We start from the raw sequence: 24,116 nt of genomic DNA on the forward strand, positions 1-24,116 counted from the left end.
TTTTTTTAAAACACCAAGTTTAAGCCTTTAAAGATATCTGTTTAAGCTGAGGTCTGAGAAGAGGCAGAACGAGCTGCCCCAGCCCCTCGGCTCCTGGCACTCTGGAGGACTCCAGGCTCTATCTTTGGCTGACCTTCATGTAATATCCAGAAGCTCAGGGAACATCAGCTTAAGACCTGGTGTTGAAAATTCAATGAAGACTTTCGATACCAAAAATCAGCTTATGTCCAGGACAGGAAAATATGAGAACAAAATGTCCTTCCCTATCTTAGTATTGCAGAAAGAGCAAAATGATGGACTTGCTGTCATGTTTTTAACTGAAGCAGAAAAAGCATGAAATATGCCATTTTCTTTCTAAGCATTACTGGCTCCTGCAGGGCAGCTGGGCTCTTTCAACACCCAAAAACTAAATGACAGAACACTTTTCATGCTATTACTGGAATCTGTCCCTTAGCTCTGTGATTCATGTGATTGTAAGCTAGATGCCCCAGGAATTCTACAAGCAACAACAAGGGAGGAGATATCTATGCCATCAGCAAGGGGAGAAGAAAAGACACAAACATGAATGTCAAAGCCCTGAGAGCAGGGTACTGCGGCTGCGGCTTGTTTCCCATCCAAGAGCTTCTGTCTGAAAATCAATTCCTTATTGATCATAGGGTTAAAGTAGGAAAGTGTTTATAGAGTTTACAAGTTTTATATGGTGAGAGAGAGAGAGAGAGAGAGAGAGAGAGAGAGAGAGAGTGTGTGTGTTAGAGAAAGAGTATGTGTTTTAACCATTTCATGCAAATATCAGAATATCAGAAGTTTGGTATTAATTCTAATATTGAATTATTTTTAAATAAAAGGAGCTTTTTCTTGAATATCTAAGATAAAAATAACCATTATGAAGCTTTAATACAGTTTTTTAAATCCTTCAAAAGTTCATACATGCACATGATGTCTCTAATAGTCTTCACCACACATCTTTCCCTCTCATTCTTCCTGGATCCCTCAGCATTCGCCCTCCAAGATCTTGCCCCCTATACTTTATTATCTTGTGATGCACTTTACTGGTTACACGAAATGAAAGTTTCTGTATTGAAAAAGGTACATTGTACTCACAAAATACAGTATTCCCTTCCATTAGAGAGCAGAAAATAGATCACTGGGACCAGTTTGTGCTGCCTGTATGCACAGTGGTGTGGGACCATCCACTGGGTCATGGTCCAATGGCCACAGGCCACACCGGTGAAGAAAACTGACTCTTGCTTAGAATCCATCAACTCTCCATAGATACTCAGCTTGAAATGGAAGCTCATGATCCCATTCCACCATATGCTGGGATGTTGCCTGCCTTGAACATATCCAGACGTTGGGCAGGCAGGAAAGCTATTGATTTTATGAGTGTTGTAATCCTGTCCTGTCCAGAAGAATTGTCTCACCTGCCTCCTCCCCAGCCTCTGACCCTTATAATCTCTACATGTTACAAAATTCTGAGTAATATAAAAACAGATAAGAACAAGTCCCCAAAATCATTTTAAAATATTCACAGTAATATTTGCTATGTATAGTTTATTCACTCCTCGGTAAACGTGAATGTCCACATGCACATCTGGGTTGTGTTAAAGAAAATGAAACACAACAGAGAATATGCTCTGTGAATCTTTTTCTTTTTTTTTTTCTTTTTTCTTTTTTTTTCCATCTTTATTAACTTGAGTATTTCTTATTTATATTTTGGTTGTTATTCCCCTTCCCAGTTTCCTGGCCAACATCACCCTAACCCTCCCTCCCCTCCTCTATTGGTGTTCCCCTCCCCATCCTCCCCCCATTGCCGCCCTCCCCCCAACAATCATGTTCACTGGGAGGTTCAGTCTTGGCAGGACCAAGGGCTTCCCCTTCCACTGGTGCTCTTACTAGGCTATTCATTGCTACCTATGAGGTTGGAGCCCAGGGTCAGTTGTTTTAAGCACAGGTGAGGAACTGGAAAAAGAGGAAGGAGGCAAAGATCACACTGGTAGGGAAGAATATCAGACCTAAAGGCCCACGGCCATATGAGAATAAGACACATCTGTTGGAAGCTACATCTACAGAAGACCAGCTGAAACAACTAGCCTTGTGGGACTGAGCAACTATTAGATCCTTGGTCTTTCCATTCACAGCTGACCATTATTGGGGTGCTGGACTACAAATAGAGATGGTCTGCCAGGAGTATGCTCCCTCCAAAGCCCATAGCCAAGAAGTGGGACCCCACTTCCTCTCCATTGACTGTCCAAAAAGAGACAAGCTGGGAGTACATGGGTCACAGGGGCCACAGGGTGGCCAAGGACAGGACCCTTCTGGTCTCTATCTGTACCCAGAGCTGGGGTTTCCCCACAGCTCTTGGTCCCAAAACATGCCCCCAGAGAGCTGGGCTGCCAGGAGCGTTCTCCCTCACAGGCAGAAGATACCATAGAAAATATTGACACAATAGTCAAAGAAAATGAAAAAAGCTAAAAGCTCCTAACCCAAAACATCCAGGAAATCCAAGACACAATGAGAAGACCAAACCTAAGAATAATAAGTATAGAAGAGAATGAAGATTTCCAACTTAAAGTGCCAGTAAATATCTTCAACAAAATTATAGAAGAAAACTTCTCTAACATAAAGAAAGAGATGCCCATGAACATACAAGAAGCCTACAGAACTCCAAATAGATTGGACCAGAAAAGAAATTCCTCCCATCACAAAATAGTAAAAACAACAAATACACAAAACAAAGAAAGAATATTAAAAGCAGTAAGGGAAAAAGAGTCAAATAGCATATAAAGGCAGAACTATCAGAATTACACCAGACTTCTCACCAGAGAGTATAAAAGCCAGAAGATCTTGAGCAGATGTCATACAGACCCTAAGAGAACACAAATGCCAGCCCAGCAAAACTCTCAATTAACATAGATGGAGAAACCAAAATATTCTATGACAAAACGAAATTTACACAATATCTTTCCACAAATCCAGCCCTACAAAGGATAATAGATGGAAAACTCCAACACAAGGAGGGAAACTACACCCTAGAAAGGCAAGATAGTAGTCTTCTTGCAACAAACCCAAAAGAAAATAGCCACACAAACATAATTCCACATCTAACAACAAAAATAACAGGAAACCATCACTATTCCTTAATATCTCTTAACATCAATGCATTTAGTTCCCCAATAAAAAGACATAGACTAACAGACTGGATACTTAAACAGGACCCAGCATTTTGTTTCATACAGGAAATTCACTTCAGTGAAAAAGACAGACACTACCAAAGAGTAAAAGGCTGGGGGAAATTTTTCCAAGCAAATAAATGGTCCCAAGAAACAAGCTGGAGCGACCATCATAATAGCAAATAAAATCGACTTTCAACCAAAAGCTATCAAAAAAAAAAAAAAAAAAGATAAGGAAGGACACTTCATGATCATCAGAGGAAAAGTCTACCAAGATGAACTCTCAATTCTGAATATCTATGCTCCAAATGCAAGAGCACCCACATTCATTTAAAAAAAATCCATAAAGCTCAAAGCATACACCACACAATAACAGTAGGAGACTTCAACACCCCATTCTCAACAACGGACAGATCATGGAAACAGAAACTAGACAGAGACATAAAGAAACTAACAGAAGTTATGAACCAAATGGATTTAACAGACATCTATAGAACACTTTGTCCTAAAACAAAAGAATATGCCTTTTTCTCAGCACCTCATGGTACCTTCACAAGAGTTGAACATATAATTGGTCCCGAAACAGGCCTCAATAGACACAAGAAGATTGAAATAATCCCATGTATCTGTCAGATCACCATGGACTAAGGCTGGTTTTCAATAACAACAGAAACAGAAGAAAGCCACACATTTGATATTTAAAAAAATAAGAGTCCAATTTTATTTCCTTCCCAATAAATCTCTAGTTGTGCCCCAATATTTATAGTGTCGTATTATTAAATTGATATACTAACTAATGTTACATGATGAGTTTCAATAGATCTAGAATATTAACACTACTTGATATCTTTGGTTCTAACTGAGAATGATTCATACCTTTAATTATCAGGGACTATTTCTAATTTATTCTCAAATACACAACTTCCATAGAGAATTTAAAGTCAATTTAATATGATTAATTTATATAAAATTCATATATATAAATTGTTGATATATTATTGTGTACTGTGTAAAGATTGTCTTTGTATTATTTAAATGCTGCCCTTTGTGCTGATAGAGAGTTAAGTGTAGACTGGACATTGATATTGTTATTTTTATTGGATCATCTCTTGCCTGGGAATTTTGCAAGCACACTTTTTTCATCCTCTGATTGGTTAAATAAAAATCTGGTGGCCTACTGCGAAGCAGGAGAGGAAAGGCAGGAAGTTTAAGGAGAGCTAGAACTCTGGGAGGGTGACTGGTAAGAGAGAATTGGCCAGAATAGAATAAACAGATTAATAATTTATAAGAGCTGGTTGGGAAGAAGAATAAGCAAAAGCCTTAAGCAGTCATAATAAATATTAGTCTCTGGGTCATTATTTGGGAGTTGGCAGTCCAAAGAAAATCCTGTTATATAAAATAAATACATTTTTCAAGATTTGATTTTATAATTTTTACCAATTATTTTTATTGAAGGTATCTTCCCACTTGTTCAAAACTTTTTAACAGTACTCAAAAATTTAAAAATAATTTGTTCACTTAGACATTCATGACAACTTATTGAGAAATCCTTAAATACTTCATAGTTTTTTAACTCAGAATTAAATTTTTCACATTTTTATAATCACCTGGTAAATAATAATATACAGAAAATTGCTAATTTGTTTATGAAATCTCATTTATGTCTCATTTGGATTTTATTTTATGAAATCACATCTTTGCCAAAGTAAAACATTTTAATTTTTCCCATTAGTCAAGAGGCAGAAAATGTCAAGGAAAGGGGGGGCATGAAGCTACTTCTAGGCTCCCCGTTCTACTCTACTGAATAGGATTCAGTTCAGAGGGACTTAATGCAGAGACAACAAGAGCCACAGCTTCCTCATGAATCCCAGATCTCAGAAACATGACTTACCTAAAAATGACTGGGAATATGTGTCAGTCTGCAGACTATGTGGTCTTCTACTAAAAAGCCAATTCTTGCTGTCTTTCCTCTAGAAAGAGCAATCTCCAGGATAGCCATCCCTACTGGAATGAGGCTTGTGGCATGCTTAGATGTTCCAGCCTGACCACTCTCCATGATAGGAGATTGGAAACTGTGTGCCTCTCTCTCCCCCAGAGATGGGTTCAGCTCCTCTCATTTCACATGCGTCAGAAAATGCCTTCCTTAGTCAATACCATGTGTCGTAGGATTCATCCTGAAGTCCTCATGACAAAAAGCCACCACAAAGGGAACCTACTGTGAAAACACTTCCTTTTTCAACATTTATAACAACTGTTCCAGTGAGTGTAACAATTACACAGAGTCACCCAAGTAGTTCAAATCATGGGGCATCTAGTTCTCATTCCTGTTTTTTTCTGTTTTGTTTTGTTTTGTTTTTGTTTTTGTTTTAGCAATATTGGGGTGGGGGTGCTCCTTAATGTCTATTTGATTCATATTGCTTTTTATGTCTACTTCCTTTTTAATATAATACATTGTATTGATTCATTTTCTGGTACTGAACCATACTTGTATTCCTGGATAAGCTTAATTTAGACATTGTATACTTTTTGTCCTGTTTGTTGACATCTCAGTTAAAGTTGTATATCTATCTGTAAGTGAGAATGATTTGTATGAGTCAGCACGTTTGATGTTTAATGTTTACAAGCTTCTAAGAAATAACCAGAGAGTTTTCTATCTTACCATGAAGTCTGTTTTAATAAAATAACTTTAAAATTATCTTTCTTTTCAGCATTGAATATAAATCAGAATTGAAGTCATAAATTTCAAAGTATTTTAAGACTTATATACTGTTATTATTTGACAATTTTATATAATGTATTTTCATCATTCACTTCCTCCTCAAACTCCTCAGATCCATGTCTACCTCTAAAATCCACCCAATTTCAAGTTCTTTTTTTTTTAACTTCTTTTCAAAAATCTTCAACTCCAATTTGTATCATTCAAATAATCTTCGATGTGAGACCTGTCTTGGAATGGTTTTGACCAATCAGAAACCTGCCCAATAATAAAACTGGCTGTCACTCTCCCAGCAGTTATCAAATGCCAATACCTCCTCAAGCAGTAATGAGACTTTATATCCACCACACCTCAATGCTGGGAGATGTCTGGATTGAGGTTGTGTAGCTCTTATGTCTGACAAGTATCTCACTGGTACAATAGTGGCATGGGTGTTAGGGGAGTGACTAAACACTTTCTGATTAGATCTAATGTCCATTCCATAATATGGAACACATATCTAACACTATTAATTGAACCAATAGTCCGTCTGTGGCTATATAAGCTATAAACCCTAGAGGAGAACATACTATTATCACTACTATTCTGCTGAGTGTGCATAGTATTAAAATTATTCCTGACGACTTACTTTCATATAAAGAGCAGAGCATCTCTCATTCCTCATCAGTGAAGCTTCTTCATATAATAGAGGTAGTTAGCTCAGAGATGCACAACTGGTCTATACATAAAGGATGAGAGACTGAGGATTATGCAGCCCCAGATGGGACATTCATATCACATCCAGTCTCAAGGGACTATTGTGGAAGATAGGGTAGAAAGAATATAGGAGCCAGAGAGGTGAATGACTTCAAGAAAACAGTTTCCTTGACAGACCAAGGAAGTTGTGAATGGTTTTGCCTTGTGTGTATGTGTGTGTGTGTGTGTTTTTGTGTGTGTGTGTATAAGTGTATGTATGTGCACCATGTACCATCTACATGTAAGTGCTCAAGGATACCAGGAAAGGATGTTATATACCCTGGGATTGGAGTTACACTGCTTGAGAGCTTGATAGCTAACCGATATGGGTGCTGGAAACTGAACTCAGTTCTTCTGAAAAAGAAGCAAGTACTCTTAGCTGCCAAGCCATCTATCTCTCTAGGCCCTGCAGTTTAATTGAAATTTTTAAGACAGTTTCATATAGCTCAGGCTTGTCTCAAGTTCACTATGTAGCTGAGTGACCTTGACATCCTGACCCTCCTGCCTACCTCTCTAGTGCTGGGATTAAAGGTGAGTACTGCCATGTCTGTTTTCACATGGTCCTGGGGATGAATTGAAACCTAGGGCCTTGGGCAAACTAGGTAACTCCTTTAACAACTGACTTAGAACCTGTGGTATTTTTATTAATAGATTTTGAGCACATTTGTAATAACTACTACAGTCTATTCACGTTTCTTACCATCTTAGTCTACTTCTTTACCACAAAGTCACTAATTTTTCATAGGTTTTCTAATCTATGGTCAGGATCTACACATCATCCTTTGGATGCCTTATATAATTTATTGGTGTGTTTCTTAGTTGCATATTTTCAGAATACAGCTCTAAGCAATTTCGACATTTTGTTATTTCTCTGTTTGGCTTTCTTTTAGCTTTGTTCCAGCATAGATTCTCAAATAAGCATGAATCCCTCTGCTCCTGGCCCACCCTCCTTACAAATCAATGCATTTAGGATGAGTCCTCATACTGTGTCCAGCCATTGCTGGATGTCCTCTTCTTTGTTGTTAGAATAGTCTTGGCGATGTTCTCATTGCATTAGAACTCTGCTTCAATTCTGTCAGGGAGTGAATCCTATGAGCATCTGGGTTATTTTGATGGGATTTCCCTATGAGTCCTACAAGTATCTAAGTTATTTTAATGGGATTTGCCTATGGTCATTCCATGACTAGTTTTCACATTTTCTATATTTAAGGAAGAGAAACAAACAATATTCTTTGAGGGAGGTACATGGACATGGATATGTATAAATATGTGCGCGTGTGTGTACATGAGGAATCAGAGGACAGTATCAGGTGTCTTCCTAGAACACTTTCCACCTTACTTTTTAAGAGAGGGTCACTTCCTGAACCTGAAGATTATGGCTTGAACAGGGCTGGCTGGCCCAGTGAGTAGTTTAACACTGTATTAAGGTACTGGCTTTTTGTGTTTGGTGTTGTTACCCCCACACTATGCCTTGTACAGTAGTATAATCCTGCCAATGCTGCTTGGCTTCTGTTTCTACTTTTCACCTAAAACTGTCTTCTACTGCTCATCTTGACTTTTCTTCTCCCATTGTCTGCTCATTTACCTGTCTGGTTTTCTCTGACTTCTGTCACTGATTTGCTTTTATATCCTAACATTTTAATTATTTTATTTACTTATATATAATATATTATATATTTAAATATTTACATCTTACTTTTTTAGCTTCTACCCTTTATGAATTTTTGTCTTGGTAAGCAGTCATAAATTTATTATTGAAGACATTTCTCCTGTAATGTATGATCCAGACACCAGGCATTTTCCCCCAGTAGATGGTAAATTTCCATATTTTCTTTTCTTCATCCTCTGGGGAGAATTGTGAAATGCCTTTTCATCTTATCTCCTGACTCTTAACACCAATTCTCAAGTTTTAATGATGGGTCTGCTGACTGATTCAAGTCTAGAAATTGGTTCATGGGCCAAGATTCCCTTTTCTGTGATATAATATAGCTTCTTTCTTTCTTTCTTTCTTTCTTTCTTTCTTTCTTTCTTTCCTTCTTTCAGAATTAGTTGTCACAGTTATTTTGGACATTGAAGTGTCAGGTGGCTTTGAATTTAGTCCTACAAAGTCACATTTCTTCTTAAAAGGTTAAAATTTGATACGTGCTAACAGCATTTTTGAAAAGAGGTTTGTTACTAATTGTAATGTATGAGAGTGTGTATGTTTGTGCCTGGTACCCACAGAGCCTAGAAGGAAGGACTGGATCTCCTGGAACTAGAGTTGCAGAAGGCTGGGAGCTCTGAGACCTCATTTTCTCCTTAGCTTCATCTACCAGTTATAAGCGCTTTTTTATGAAAAGAATATGGAAGAATCACATTTACCCAGAACTGCCTAACACACATTGATTTTCATCAGGAATTGGAAAAGGGGTCATTTGTCATAAAGATCACATAGAAATATAAATAATGTGAGATGTCTTACTCTTCTCAAGGCTTAAACTGATACTTCTGCATATTTGCAAAATAAAAGCCTAACTATGGTTATTGAAAATTCTATTTTATGACTTCGAATCAAATGGGTTGCAGCCCTAGAGGGAAATAGGTTGCAAAAATGGCCTGCCCCAAGTCCTGTTATAAGGATGGGAAAGAACAGTCTTCCTGCTTCTAGCAATCAAATTGCCTGAAAGCTTCTTTCATTCATTTAAATTTGAAAAGGCTGAAACATTTTAATTGTTCCCAAAAGAACATGGCTCCCTTTTGACTAGAAAAAAACTCTGAAGGCATTCAGTTGAGACTAAAGCAAGAGAATGAAATGTGCAAGCTCAACTACAGGGGAAAATTAAGTTAGAGAAGAAGAAAGTGAAGTCAGCAAAGTGAATACACGATTAGTGGAGAACCATCTTTTAGCATCACTGGCTTGACCTGTGTGAGAGAAACTGGACAAGGATGAAGACAAGACAGATAGAGTGCAGCTGTACTTGGAGTCCAAGAGCCTAGTGGCTGACATCGGCGTCAGGACCATGGACAGCGCTCACTGTACCACTCCTCGGTGAGATCAAACATAGGTCTTCTCTAAAAACCCATGTCTTCCTCAGCCAAACTACTGAGAAACTATTCTATACCCTTCCAAGGTCAACTTCTGGTTCCACAATGAGGGCTCTGATATGATGGCAGAAACTTGAGACATCTGGTCACATTACATCACAAGTGAGGAAGCAGAGAGATGTATGCAGAACTTAGCTTGCTATCTTTTTTAATATAACCGGAATCCCAGTTCAGAGTATGATACTACCCAAATTTAGGGCCAGTCTTCCCACTGCAATTAATATGATCTAGAAACTTCCTCACAGTCATGATCAGAGGTTTGTCTCCTAGGTAATTTTACCCCATGCTTAGCTGGCAGAATTAACCACTATACTGATTCTCCACCAGGAACTCTCAGTGAATAAGTTGAATAACTGTTGCTGGGGTCTCAGCAATGCCAAATGTGCCTCTACCCCCTGGTGACTGGCAGCTATCTCCAGGGCCATGTAGTTATAGAATATATGGGAAGTTGGACAAATCACAATGAGAAAGAATAACATTTAGAATTGTATCCTCACTTAAAGTCTCTAAGGTAATATGGTTCTCCACTCTTCTCCTTACAACTTAGGACCTTCTTGGTGGGCTTTTTGGTGAAGCATCAACAAATTTTAGAAGTAGAGGCATTAGAAAATCGAGGTGCTTTTCCTAGAGATGCAAACTTCTGTCACAATTGCAAACCTCAATACGCTGAAGCCACAACTTTTGGACTCTGGGCCAGTAGGAGATTTCTACTAAGCCTGACTTTTCTTCCCTGATCTATTCTGTATGCTACAGTTAGTATCTATCACTTGCCAAAACTTTAATATTCCACTGCCTCTGTTGAAGTAAGCCTTGCTCAACTTCCCATCCACCTTTCCATAGCTGAGTCTAAGACTAGGTAACTTCTCCCCCAGAAAGGCTCAGCAGTGTCCTATAGGCTTACATGCTCTATATTTGGACATAGAATTATACATATACATATTAAGTCCTATCTCTCATGCCGACTATAAAGTTTTGGAAAGTAAGGGGCATGACTTGGTTATGAGAATTGAATTGCTTTGCTGCACATCTCATTGAACCTGACCAGGAAATATTCATGCTTATTGAAAAAATTCAAGGTCTCTAATCATACATTGTTCCCTTCTCTTCTAACAGTGGGTTTTTTTCCTTTCTATTATGTATACACTGCCAATTGTCCCAACAGGAAACACCAAGACATGGCACATAACTGGAAGGATTATAGATGTTTCAGAGGGTAACCATAATAGATAAGTGGATGAAACATGTTGCTATGGAGGCTGGATGTCATCATAAACAAGAGTCCTTAAACTGTGGCACGTTCTAGTGCACATCCTTTTCTTCATTCCATCTTGTCTATTATTCTCATAATGGTCTTAGGTACTCTTGGTATCTTGAATAAAGCCAAGAGAACCCTGAAAATAATGTCTAAATATAATGAACCTATCACACACAGACTTGGGAAAGGTGAAGTTTTATACACAGAGAGGACTATGCATAAAATAATTTAAAAGAAAGATATTTTGCTTTAGATTTACTATTACACAAATATTTGTTTCCACTCAAAAAATTGTACTTGGGGTACTTTGCTAGAGTCTATGTTTCCTGGAGATCCTCTGTGGTGTACTGCACTATCTCATCCATAAAAGGATCTGTTTCAGTCTTTAACCCATTTTTAATGTAGGTAGCATTTTTAAAGAGACTTTGTGGTATACATACCCCAAATTCATGGATCACTTGTGCTTTCTCTTTTTGGCTGAACACCATCTCCAGAGTCCCATAAACTCTCTGGAGTTTGTCAAAGAACACAATATTAAGGAAATCCAAATGGTACATGGTAGATTATTGTTCTCTAGTGATGGCTTACTTTCCATTACCATTGAAGACACAAAATTCTAAAACTTGAAATCAGAGACAAGAGAATATTTATCTACCCAGGAATTCACTTTATTAAATGAAATGCATGGAGATACTTACTGAGAGTTAAACTCAGGATTAATTTAATTGTGAGTATGAAGACAACTCCAAAGTGAAGTAAAATCAAGGAAAAAAACCAGCATGATTAGTTTAAAATAATAATCATGCAAGCTTACTTGAGCTTCATATAAATAGTGAACAAATGGTCTTATTTCCCTCATTTATAGCATTAAACTGTTGCCTATAAAGGAGATCTATTTGTCAAAATAGGCAGCTTTTGTGAGGCTTTAGTGCTATTGAGATTCTAATTAGAAAATATAATATTGTCTCTCTTGTCTGAATCTGCCTATATTTTGTTACTTCAGAGATGTATGTGAGAAAACAAGCCCACATGTCTGGCTGGCTATTCACAAGTGTTGCCATGGGTGACATTCTTACAAAGAAGAATGCACAAAAGAAGCACTGTAGTGATGAGATTTTTGGCTGTACCTCCCTGTGCTCCTGGCCACTCACATGCATGCACCTGCCCAGGAACTATCTTAGATCCACAGATGAAAGATACACATGTATTAGCTCATTTGTAAACTGCCTTATTGGCTCTGTACCTGGGTTCCTCTAAGTCTTCTGTGGCTAGCGTGCCCTTACCTTTACTCCTAGCTCAAAACCTCTAAATATGCCTTCAACTTAGTTGCCCAGTTACTTTCTGTGAAGCCCAATGGTCTTGCTGTCCAAGATATTTTTGAGCTGCCCTTCCTTGATCTGCTTTTCTTTTCCATCTACAGTCTGGAAGATCTCCCCTTCAGCTCCAAGTCTGTTCTGTCCCTCTCCCACAAGTCTCTCAATCTCCTCCTCTTCTCTTCTAACCTATAGGAACCTGGAAAGGCCACCTGTCTCTCTTCTCCCAGAAACTGGCCACTGGAATCTTTTTTGATTGATCAAGAACCAAGTGGGGACAAGGACCTTCAACATCAGTACTTGGAAATTCCCAATTAAATCAAAGCATCAGAACCACTCCTATACAAAGCACATAACAAATCAATTAACACATAGACAGATATGGCACAGGAGTCTTAAGAGATAAAGACCCAAGAATACTAGTATATTTTGCTTATTTAATAAGGAATAAACCCTCACAATATGAAAAGGAGAATGATCTAATCTTCAGACTGGGCAGTAAATCTGTCAAAATTGTTTCTGGCTTCCAGCTATGGTCTGGAAACCTATCATACCCATTTTAACACAATCTTAGGGGAAGTAAATTAGGATATTCTATTATGGACAATTCTGTAATGAAAATGGGTAAGTCATAATGACATCTGGTTTCAGCAATTTTCTCAATCTCTCAAACAATATCAAGGCACTATACCTGGAAGTACCATGTTCTAAGCTCAGGTGTGAATAATATGATATGTGATAATGAGAGAAGCCCATGTACCCCTCTTGGTCATATATATTTTGAAAGGTCTTGAGTCACTAAAGTCAACATGCCCATGCACTATAACCTTTAAATAATCTGTCCAGATGTATTGATTTACATCCACATCATTTTCTCTTCTTGGTAGATAAGTCTCTACCACCAGGAAACTCCCTAAGGCCTTTATGTGCCTTCCTGCAATATCTTGGTGTCTTATATCATCTCACTTTGCTTCTCCTGTTCCTGCATATGCTCACGTATTGTTATCAGTCCCTGGCATTTATACAAACCATTCATCCTCCTAAGGCTTCTTTTTCCTTTTTCTTACATACCTGTACCAATTCGTGCTAATTTTCAGTTGTTAACATTACCACATCTGAGGATCCTGCCCTGCCTTTTGTGATCACACAGAATATTCTTGCCATAAGATCTTATGGAATTATTTATCTACACTTGTGACATTTGTCATAATTACAACTTGCCATGTGTATATAGCTGTGTCATTGTCTGTCTTGACATTAAATCATAAATTCTAAAGGGTGAGGGACAGGATCTCTAGTTGTTATCACTGTTCAGCCAACAGCTGAACATACATAGTAGGCACAGATTTGTTGAGTAAAACAAAGGAGGGGAACTGTAAAGGAAGATTCCAAAGATCAAAAAGAAAGAAAAGATAGGGAGGAAACAGAAATTCCTTAGAAGAAATAAAATATAATGAATGATGAGTGAGTATTCTGACAAATGAAATATGGATTTGGGGTATATCTAATGGGTACTGGAGGGAGGTTTGGCGTTCTAATTTCCTGCACCACCTCAATGGGAGTACAACTGATCATCATCTTGGTTGGGCTGCTTCCTGCTCCAATGTTCTCCTATAAGATAAAGAGGAGTTTCATTCCTTCTACACAGTTATGTCAGTAAAGGTAAGAAATGAGGCCCCCACAAAACCTATGCATTTATGAGGAGAGAGGTGCTGTGTGTTTCTCTCTAAATCCCAGTATACTCTTCATTAAGATGCAAACTATACCCAAATCAGTCACCATGGTAAAACAATCCCAATCTCTAGAAACTAAGTATTCCTAGAAAGATCTATCAGGACTTTCTCTACAACGAGTGCTGATCTTTTTATACTTTGTTAACCAAATTCCTAATCAATGCTTCTATGTTTAACCAGTATCTGGCTATCTCTAGGAGCCTTAGAGGTAATATTATAAATAGTGGCTCAAATTGCACAACTGATGCTTTTATTGATAAACTATGGTGAATGGTAAACCATGTACCAACATGTTGCATTAGATGAAAATGTATTATGTTATTATAGTGAAAATTATTTAATATTTTCAAACCCCTAGAGCAGAGCTTGGGGTGGAGTGAGTATTCTCTAAGTGTCATGTAGACGTTAGAGGTTTTACTGCAACCAAAGTCCCTGCTTCCCCTATGGACTCTGAATTCTTTTCTCTATTCAAAGAGGAACTCACTGAAGTGTGAGCAATGTATTTATTAGACAGTTCTGTGTATGCCTCTTCCATTTTTCCTCTAATATCACATAGGGTAAAAATCGTTCCCTCTTGAGCTGGGCAGTAGTGGTGCATGACTTTTAACTCCAATACTCAGTAGAGAGAGTCAGGCAACCTCTAAGTTAGAGGCCAGCCTGGTGCACATAATGAGTTTTAGGACAGCCAGGGCTAAACAGAGAAACCCTGTCTATGAAAACAAAAAGGAAGAAACAATTCCCTCTCATATATCCTCCTCAGGGAATACAACAAATTGGAAAACATTTCAAAAGAATCTACTGAGTTGAAGATTTGCAAGGAAGTTGAACACTAGAAAACATTATGAACTAACTGAATTTAAAACATTGAAAACAAACTGAATGCACGGTCTTCTCATGTGCACAAGAAATAGTTTTAAAAACAAACTAAACACTGGCCACGAAGCAATTCTCAGAACAGTTAAAGGATGTAAATCATACAAACTATGTTCTCTGACTACACAGAAGGAAATTAAAGATGAGTAAACTGAAAGGAAGAAAATTCACAAATGTATGCAAATTCAACACATTCTTTACAATTATTACAAGCCTTACAATGTACTAAAACTGACCTCTTACACTGGACAGATGAGTTTAAAGTATGTGAATTATGTCTTAATGGAGTTGTTTATTTTAAAAATCATATATATATATATATATATATATATATATATATATAATCAATAAACACAAATGCTCTGCCATCAACACCTTAAGTAAATATGGGGAAGGTGATTTTTATAAAAGAAATAACTAGAAAACATTTCTTCATTTGGAGGATCCTCTGCATATTCAAAATGATTATTTTATATAATTCCTTTGTCTGGTGTTAGTTTCCTGGATGATTTAAGGCACTCCGTTGAAAATAAGGTCATTATGTTTTGTGAGGTTTACTTTGGGATGGGAATGAATGTTAGAAATGTTAGGGATTGAAGCCAGAGCCTTCAAAATTTAGACAAATGCCTACCACTGAACTACCCATCCCAAGTATAATTCTCTCTTAAATAATATTCAATCTCCTTTGACAGGAAACCCCCAGGGAACATCAATACCCTGTTGAGGTGTCCCTATCAATTAACAAAGGATGAAAGCATTTTTTTTTTTTTTTTTTTTTTTTTTTTTTTGGAGCTGGGGACGAACCCAGGGCCTTGCGCTTTCTAGGCAAGCACTCTACCACTGAGCTAAATCCCCAACCCCAAGAAAGCATTTTTAAATTGAATAATGCAAGACATTCTAACAAGAGAAATACTTAACATGTGAGTCTCTGACTATTTAGTTTGGGTAATAACAACACAGCAAACGAAAGCATCGTTTATTTTGCATTTTCTCCTATCAGTGTTTTTAAGATCATTATAAAATTTAAGCAGAAATCTATGTCTAAATAAATTCTAAAACAGCAACGCTGACTCCTTTCCACCGAAAATCTGAATAAGCATCGAACTGCTTCCATTTATAACAGCAGTCACATAGGGAGGAAGCACGGGGACAAAACAATACAACAGCCACCATTGGCAGGACACCTTCTGTTCCTCCGGCCCTAGGCTTGGTGCTGTCCAGGCATTATCTCATGAGATCTGAAGACAACTTGTCAGAGCACGAGTTACCAACATCCCTGCTTTCCAGATGAAGGCACCAAAAGTCAGAGAGGAAAGACAATTTATCTAAACCTAATAGTTTGGCCAATATAAAAAAACATGAGTAGTTTTTTCACGGAGCCATCATACATCCCCCCCACTGGAGACAGGAAGTTTTATTGATGCTGATGGGGGTAGGAACAGCCCCCAGGAGCACGGGGCCTGAGTCAGTCAGCAGGCGCATAAGTCCTGGCACATGGGGTAGGTTGGGGTCCAATTTTCTTCTCGGGATTCTGTGACTCCTCCCTTGTGGGAGGGAGAGAACATCTTGGAGAGCCTACTCCAAGAGCTAAGGCAGAGAGAGGTTAGAGCCTCTATATTGAGAGGAGGCATTACATCAGGCAGCAACAGCTTTGTGGAAAGCTGGATGTACTGGTCAGTAATGGGAAAGGAGGAGAACACTGGGTTGACCTCTTAGAAAGGTCTACCCAGTTGAGGTGAACTCATGGAATAGTTGGTAGTCCCAAACAGAGCGGGGTGGGGCCCAAAGCCCCTTTCCCTGTGTACCTACTTAAGGAATCAAAGGCATTCAGGGAGTTCCCAGGCAAAGGGTGCCAGAATTAATCCTTAAGGCACAGCTGGAGGCAGACAAGGCACCAAGGCACAATTGGTGATGGGGACAAGGGATAGCCTCCAAGCTGAGTACCAGGGTCACAAGAGGATGCAGGACCGCCCATGCTTTGTCAGTGTTGGGTTGAGCACCACCCGGACATCCCCAGCAAACAGCTCCTTGATGCCTCTACAAGGCCGAGCACTCGAAGTAGTGCACAGCATGGATCTGCTTGGCCAGTGCCTGGCCCGGCTGTGGTGTGATAGGCGATTAACCCTGCTCCTTCTGGCTGTGCTCTCAGGTCTTTCTTGGTGCCCACCAAAAGGATGGGCACATCAGGGCAGTGGTGACACACCTCCGGGTGTCATTTGTGCCTCCCGTTCTCATAGGAGGGTGGACTGGCAATAGAGAAACAGATGATGAAAATGTTGCTCTGAGGGTAGGAAAGGGTGTGTGGAGGGTCATATTTCTTCTGGCCTGCAGTGTTCCACAGGTTTAGGTTCACGGTGAGCCCATCAACCTCACTCTGGGTGCTGTAATTGTCAAACACAGTGGGAATATATTCCTTGGGGGAAGGCATGAGTTATATAGCAGATGAGAAGGCACGTCTTGACTATGGCCCCATCGACCACCACCACACACTTGATGCTTGGCATTATGTTGTAAAGTTACTATACTATCATGAAGGCACTGCCTCTCCCTCCTCTGGACCCCAGTGGAAGTAGTGTTCTGGTGCAAAATCAGAAATGAAAAGGGAGACATAACAACAGAATCTGAGGAAATGCAAAAAATCATCAGATCCCACTACAAAAGCCTATATTTAAAAAAAACCTGGAAAATCTGGATGAAATGGACAATTTTATAGACAGATACCAGGTACCAAAGTTAAATCAGGAACAGATAAACCATTTAAACAACCCCATAACTCCTAAAGGAATAGAAGCAGTCATTAAAAGTCTCCCAACCAAAAAGAGCCCAGGTCCAGACGGGTTCAGTGCAGAATTCTATCAGACCTTCGTAGAAGACCTCATACCAATACTATCCAAACTTTTCCACAAAATTAAAACAGATGGAGCACTACCGAATTCCTTCTATGAAGCCACAATTACTCTTATACCTAACACAAAGACCCAAAAAAGAAAGAGAACTTCAGACCAATTTTCCTTATGAATATTAGCATAGAAATACTCAATAAAATTCTTGCAAACCGAATCCAAGAACACATCAAAACAATCATCCATGATGATCAAGTAGACTTCATCCCAGGTATGCAGAGATGGTTTAATATACAGAAAACCATCAACGTAATCCACTATATAAACAAACTGAAAGATTAAAACCACATGATTTCATTAGATGCTGAGAAAGCATTTGACAAAATTCAACACCCCTTCATGATAAAAGTCCTGGAAAGAACAGGAATTCAAGGCCCATACCTAAACATAGTAAAAGCCATATACAGCAAACCTGTAGCTAACATTAAACTAAATGGAGAGAAACTTGAAGCAATCCCACTAAAATCAGGGACTAGACAAGGCTGCCTACTCTCTCCCTACTTATTCAATATAGTTCTCAAAGTCCTAGCCAGAGCAATCAGACAGCGAAAAGAGATCAAAGGGATACAGGTTGAAAAGGAAGAAGTCAAAATATCACTATTTGAGGATGATTTTGATTGACTATTTAAGTGACCCCAAAAGTTCCACCAGAGAACTACTAAACCTGATAAACACCTTCAGCAAAGTGACTGGGTATAAAATTAACTCAAATATATCAGGAGCCTTCCTCTACACAAAAGAGAAACAGGCTGAGAAAGAAATTAGGGAAACAACACCCTTCATAATAATCCCAAATAATATAAAAATACCTCGGTGTGACTTTAACCAAGCAAGTGAAAGACCTGTATGATAAGAACTTCAAGACTCTGAAGAAAGAAATTGAAGAAGACCTCAGAAGATGGAAAGATCTCCCATGCTCATGGATTGGCAGGATTAGTATAATAAAAATGGCTATTTTACCAAAAGCGATCTACAGATTCAATGCAAACCCCATCATACTTCCAACCCAATTCTTCATAGAATTAGACAGAACAATTTGCAAATTCATCTGGAGTAACAAAAAACCCAGGGTAGCTAAAACTACCTTCAACAATAAAAGGACTTCCAGGGGAATCACTATCCCTGAACTCAAGCAGTATTACAGAGCAATAGTGATAAAAACTGCATGGTATTGGTACAGAGACAGACAGATAGACCGGTGGAACAGAATTGAAGACCCAGAAATGAACCCACATACCTATGGTCACTTGATTTTTGACAAAGGAGCCAAAACCATCAAATGGAAAAAAGATAACATTTTCAGCAAATGGTGCTGGTTCAACTGGAGGTCAGCATGTAGAAGATTGCAGATTGATCCATTCTTATCACCCTATACAAAGCTTAAGTCCAAGTGGATTAAGGACCTCCACATCAAACCAGATACACTCAAACTAATAGAAGAAAAAGTGGGGAAGAATCTTGAACACATGGGCACTGGAGAAAATTTCCTGAACAAAACAACAATGGTTTATGCTCTAAGATCAAAAATCAACAAACGGGATCTCATAAAACTGCAAAGCTTCTGTAAGGCAAAGGACACTGTTGTTAGGGCAAAATGGCAACCAACAGATTGGGAAAAGATCTTTACAAATCCTACTACTGATAGAGGGCTTATATCCAAAATATACAAAGAACTCACGAAGTTAGACTGTAGGTAGACAAATAACCCTATTTAAAAATGGAGTTCAGACACCCATTCAGAGCCTGCCCCACATGTGGCCCATACATATACAGCCATCCAATTAGACAAGATGGATGAAGCAAAGAAATGCAGGCCGACAGGAGCCGGATGTAGATCGCTCCTGAGAGACACAGCCAGAATACAGCAAATACAGAGGTGAATGCCAGCAGCAAACCACTGAACTGAGAATAGGACCCCCGTTGAAGGAATCAGAGAAAGAACTCGAAGAGCTTGTAGGAGCTCGAGACCCTTATGAACAACAATGCCAAGCAACCAGAGCTTCCAGGGACTAAGCCACTACCTAAAGACTATACATGGACTGACCCTGGACTCTGACCTCATAGGTAGCAATGAATATCCTAGTAAGAGCACCAGTGGAAGGGGAAGCCCTGGGTCCTGCTAAGACTGAACCCCCAGTGAACGTGATTGTTGGGGGAAGGGCGGTAATGGGGGGAGGATGGGGAGGGGAACACCCATATAGAAGGGGAGGCGGAGGGGTTAGTGGGATGTTGGCCTGGAAACCGGGAAAGGGAATAACATTTGAAATGTAAATAAGAAATACCCAATTTAATAAAGATGGAGAAAAAAAAAGAAATTTTACCAGAATACTGAATCTATGCTTCAAAAACTCAATATACCTCCTACTTAGTGCAGTAGTCTCTTTCCCTTCTGCAACATATGACCTGTGCAGTCAAGAAAAAGATATTAGAATTCCATCAGAAATGTACCTTTTTGTGATGGTGTCTCCTGTACAGTTACTGTCAAAGCTGTCACCAATCACATCCAGAACTTGTCATTGCTGGTGCAGCAGGGAAGACTTTTCTCCTTTGCTTACAGGTTCAAGTGAATCCAAAGGATGAAGACCAGAATACTGTATGTTGCAAAGAGCACTCCCAGAGACTCTGGAGAGTCAGAAAAAAAAGTAATAAGATGGAAATGCTGCTTCTGACTGGACTGCAACCGGAAGGTAGTCTTCACATATTAGAGCACAAGATATAATTTGGACTGAACTAAACAGAGGAGAAAAAATGCTCAGGTTGGACTTTGGTCATTCCCTCTGATTTTCCATTGAATAATAAGTGTAGTGTAATAAAGAGGTGAAAATTGGGATGTACAATCTGAATAGTGTGAGTACATGTTGAACATTAGCAAGTGCGAGCACTTAGTGATTCTTTTACAGACATGCATTCCAAGAATATGTCTCACAATATTAAAAAGCCAGCCACTTACTGTGAGCACATGAACGTGCTACTCCACGCCCTTGGATGGGATGTGTAATCATTTTCAGAGTAATAGAGTGGATGCTAAGCTGAAGATGCTAACATGTCAGGAACACACCGTGCATGGAGGTGGAGCAGCCACTAGGGGTGCTTCTACTGGGTACTGATGGGAGGGAATGCAAGAGGTTAACGAGGAAATCTCTAAGACTCTGGCCCACTCATTCAACCACCAACCCTATATGAGATGAGGGTCTCCTCTGTGTATGAAGCATCATTCCCAGCCTCCGGGTCTGGGGTTTTCCCAATGTACCATGGGAGCCTCTTGAGAAGAGGATATTCTATCCTGCCAGGTAACTTCAAAGATAAGAGGCAGTAGTGCACATCTGAGGCTGACATGATGCACAGAAGCTAGAAGGAAATGCAGTTTTGGCTGTGACACCTCCTTTTCAGTAGCCTTTAAGTGCATGCTAATCATAAAGACACTGGATTTCAATGTGACATCTTCATACATGCGCATGACATGTATAATATACTGACCACATTCACCCCATTACACTCTCTCATAAACTACTCTCTTGTCCCCTTCTAGACATGGATTCGTCTTTTATTTTCATATCCTACTGTCCCAAGTTCTACATAGGAGAGAAAACAGATGACATCTGTCTTTCCGTATCTCACTTATTCCACCTAATATCACCTTCAGTTCCATCCACTTTCATTTATTTGACTATTTAAAGGTTTACTTTTTATTTTAATTATGAGGATATGTGGGGATATGTGCACATGAGTCCAGATTCCCATAGAAGCCACATATGACAGATCCCCATGGCACTAGAGTAACAAGCAGTTGTGAATTGCTTGATGTGAGTGCTGATAACTGAATTTGGGTTCTCTGCAATAGCACTTTGTGTTCTCAAACACTGAACTATCTCTCCAGACCCATTTTTCTTTAAACAATAGAATTGTATTTATGACGTGGCTGAATAACACTCCACTGGGTGCATGCTGTGTTTTCTCTGAATTCATTTACTGGTGAGCACCTCAATTGACTGGATATCTTAGCTATCAAAATGAGTACACTGATAATCATGGATCCACAGGTATCTCTGTGGTATGTTGGCTCTAATTCCTAATATACCCAGAAGTGATATAGTTGGGTTTCTTCATAGTTCTGACCATAAGCTTTGAGGGAACTTGACACTGATTTTCATAATGGCTGGACTAATTCACATCTAACAAGCAATCTATGAGTTTGTTTTCTCCACATCCTCTCTAGCACTTTGAAATTGTTTTGATGATAACTATCCTACCTTAGATAAGGTAGAATCTCAATATAGTTTTGATTGAAAACCCTTGCATTTCATGATGGTCAGACATTAAACATTTATTCCATGTATTTATTAGCCATTTGTATTTCTTCATTTGAAGAATGGCTCAGGTCATTTGCCTATTTATTGGCTGGATAATTTGCAAATTCCTTGCTGTTTAATTTTTTAGCTCTTCATGTACTGTGTTTATTGGGTCCCAGTCAGAAGGTTAGCTGAAGGGATCTTCTCCCTTTCCATAAGCTGTCTCTTTGTCCTGATAATTGCTTCTTTTATTATGCAGAAGAGTTTTAATTTGATGCAATTCCTTTAATTTGATGCCAATTGTTCCTATTATTTCCTAAGCAATTGAAATCCTGTTCAGAAAGTTGTTGTGTCTACATTTTGAACTGTCTAGTATCTAGAATGTTCCACACACACTTGAGATTTGTGCTTCAATATAGTCACACTAAGGAGCTCTCAGTGAGTGACTTGCTTTTAATCACTAAGCACAACATGCTGTGTTTGTGTATTGAAAGACCCTGCTATTAAAGTAGCAGTTTCTCCTGACCAGCTGGCTCTCTGAGCTCTGCCCAAAACGGAGGACTCCCTTTCTCAGCTTGACTTTGTCTGGAGAGAGTCCCTGAACACAAGTGCCTGGCCTTATCTCACCCATACTCCCAAAACCCTCTGAGGAAAGTCATGCAGCTTATGACCAGATTATAGGTTCAAATTCCTCTTTCCTGATAAGAACCTTCCCTGAAAGCTCCTGGAATTTCTCCTCATGTAAATGAAGCATTCTTACCCTAGCCAATAATGTACACCCACCCTGGAGATCCCTACCCACTCTCCAAAGTCTGTATAAAAAACCCTTGTTCACCCCAAGTAAAGCTAAGCTGTCCCATTGAAGCTAATCCCAGAAGTTAATCTCAGAAGTCATGGCTGTCTGAACCCTGACTCTGCTCCCCTTGTGGTTCCCCTCACCCTCATGAATGAGTGGCCACCGACTCAGGAGTAAGGAGAGACCACATTTGTGTGTTTGTGAAAGTCTTCTCAGGCTCCCATGTTTCCTTATTTTCATCCTTGACTCCTTACTATATTCATTTAAAAACTTACCCTATGCAGTTTTTCTAGGGGGTTCAAAGTTCCAGGTTGTAATGTAAATTAGAACCTTTAATCAACTCTGAGTTGGTAATTGTACAGGGAGAAAGTGAAGACTCTCTCAACTTGGTCTTCAGACGTGGATATCCAATTTCTCCAGCATGCTCTCCATAACTTCAAGTCAGCTCTTGAGACATGTTGTTCCAGCCATCAGCACTTCAGTTCTCTCCGTCACCGCTCCTAGGTCATAGTGAGTTTTACCCACTGCACCCAGAGGGTGTCAGCAAGGTCTCTGTATCACACTTGTCTTATCGTAGAAGAATCACATCAGCACCTTGGGGTGTGTGTGTGTGTGTGTGTGTGTGTGTGTGTGTGTGTCCACTTGGAACAGAGTCACAAGGCTGCACAGAACCTATGATCTTACTCAGCAGAGGAACCAAGGTATACCCCTTGTCCATCTCTGCCTTTTGATCTGCAAAGCCTTTGAAAATTAATTTTAAAAAATCCCTCTATATGAGCTTCAGAGACAACTTTCCAATTCTGCCTACTGTTAAGATTTTTCTTAAATGCATCAGGCACTGCAACTGAATACACATCTGGGATTACTGTCTTGCCCCTACTCAGATTCTCTAAATCTATGTTAGAGAAACATAAGCTCTTTAAACCTTTAAATCAAAACAGTGCTGACTTTTAAACAGAGGAATCTAAAACAAACTCTGAAGAATTTAGAAAACTTCTACAGCACACAAGGTGGGCTCAGTTTTCATTGAATCTTGTGAGTTTTCCTAAGATCATCAGTTTTCTCTTTCTCCAGGGTCTTTGTAATACATTTCCTACTTTAAAAACCCAGGGCATAAACTCATGTTTATCAAAGCCCATATGCAAATCTTCAACAAACAAACACACAGAAAGGTCTAGACTCATATTTAACACCTTAGCATATAATTGTAAGGAAAACTATCCACTTTGAGTCTTCTGCTGAACGGACT

General features: G+C 39.1%; 1 protein-coding gene and 1 pseudogene across 2 annotated transcripts in view; both read right to left on the reverse strand.

Moving 5' to 3' along the window:
- Fbxo15 (F-box protein 15) overlaps positions 1–24,116 on the reverse strand; it is a 228,638-nt gene that overhangs the window by 3,596 nt on the left and 200,926 nt on the right. The gene's annotated exons all lie outside the window — the stretch shown is intronic.
- On the reverse strand, positions 16,825–17,459 carry LOC116884574 (annotated as a pseudogene).

This window comes from Rattus rattus, chromosome 15, assembly GCF_011064425.1.
Source record: "Rattus rattus isolate New Zealand chromosome 15, Rrattus_CSIRO_v1, whole genome shotgun sequence".
Lineage (NCBI taxonomy): Eukaryota > Metazoa > Chordata > Mammalia > Rodentia > Muridae > Rattus > Rattus rattus.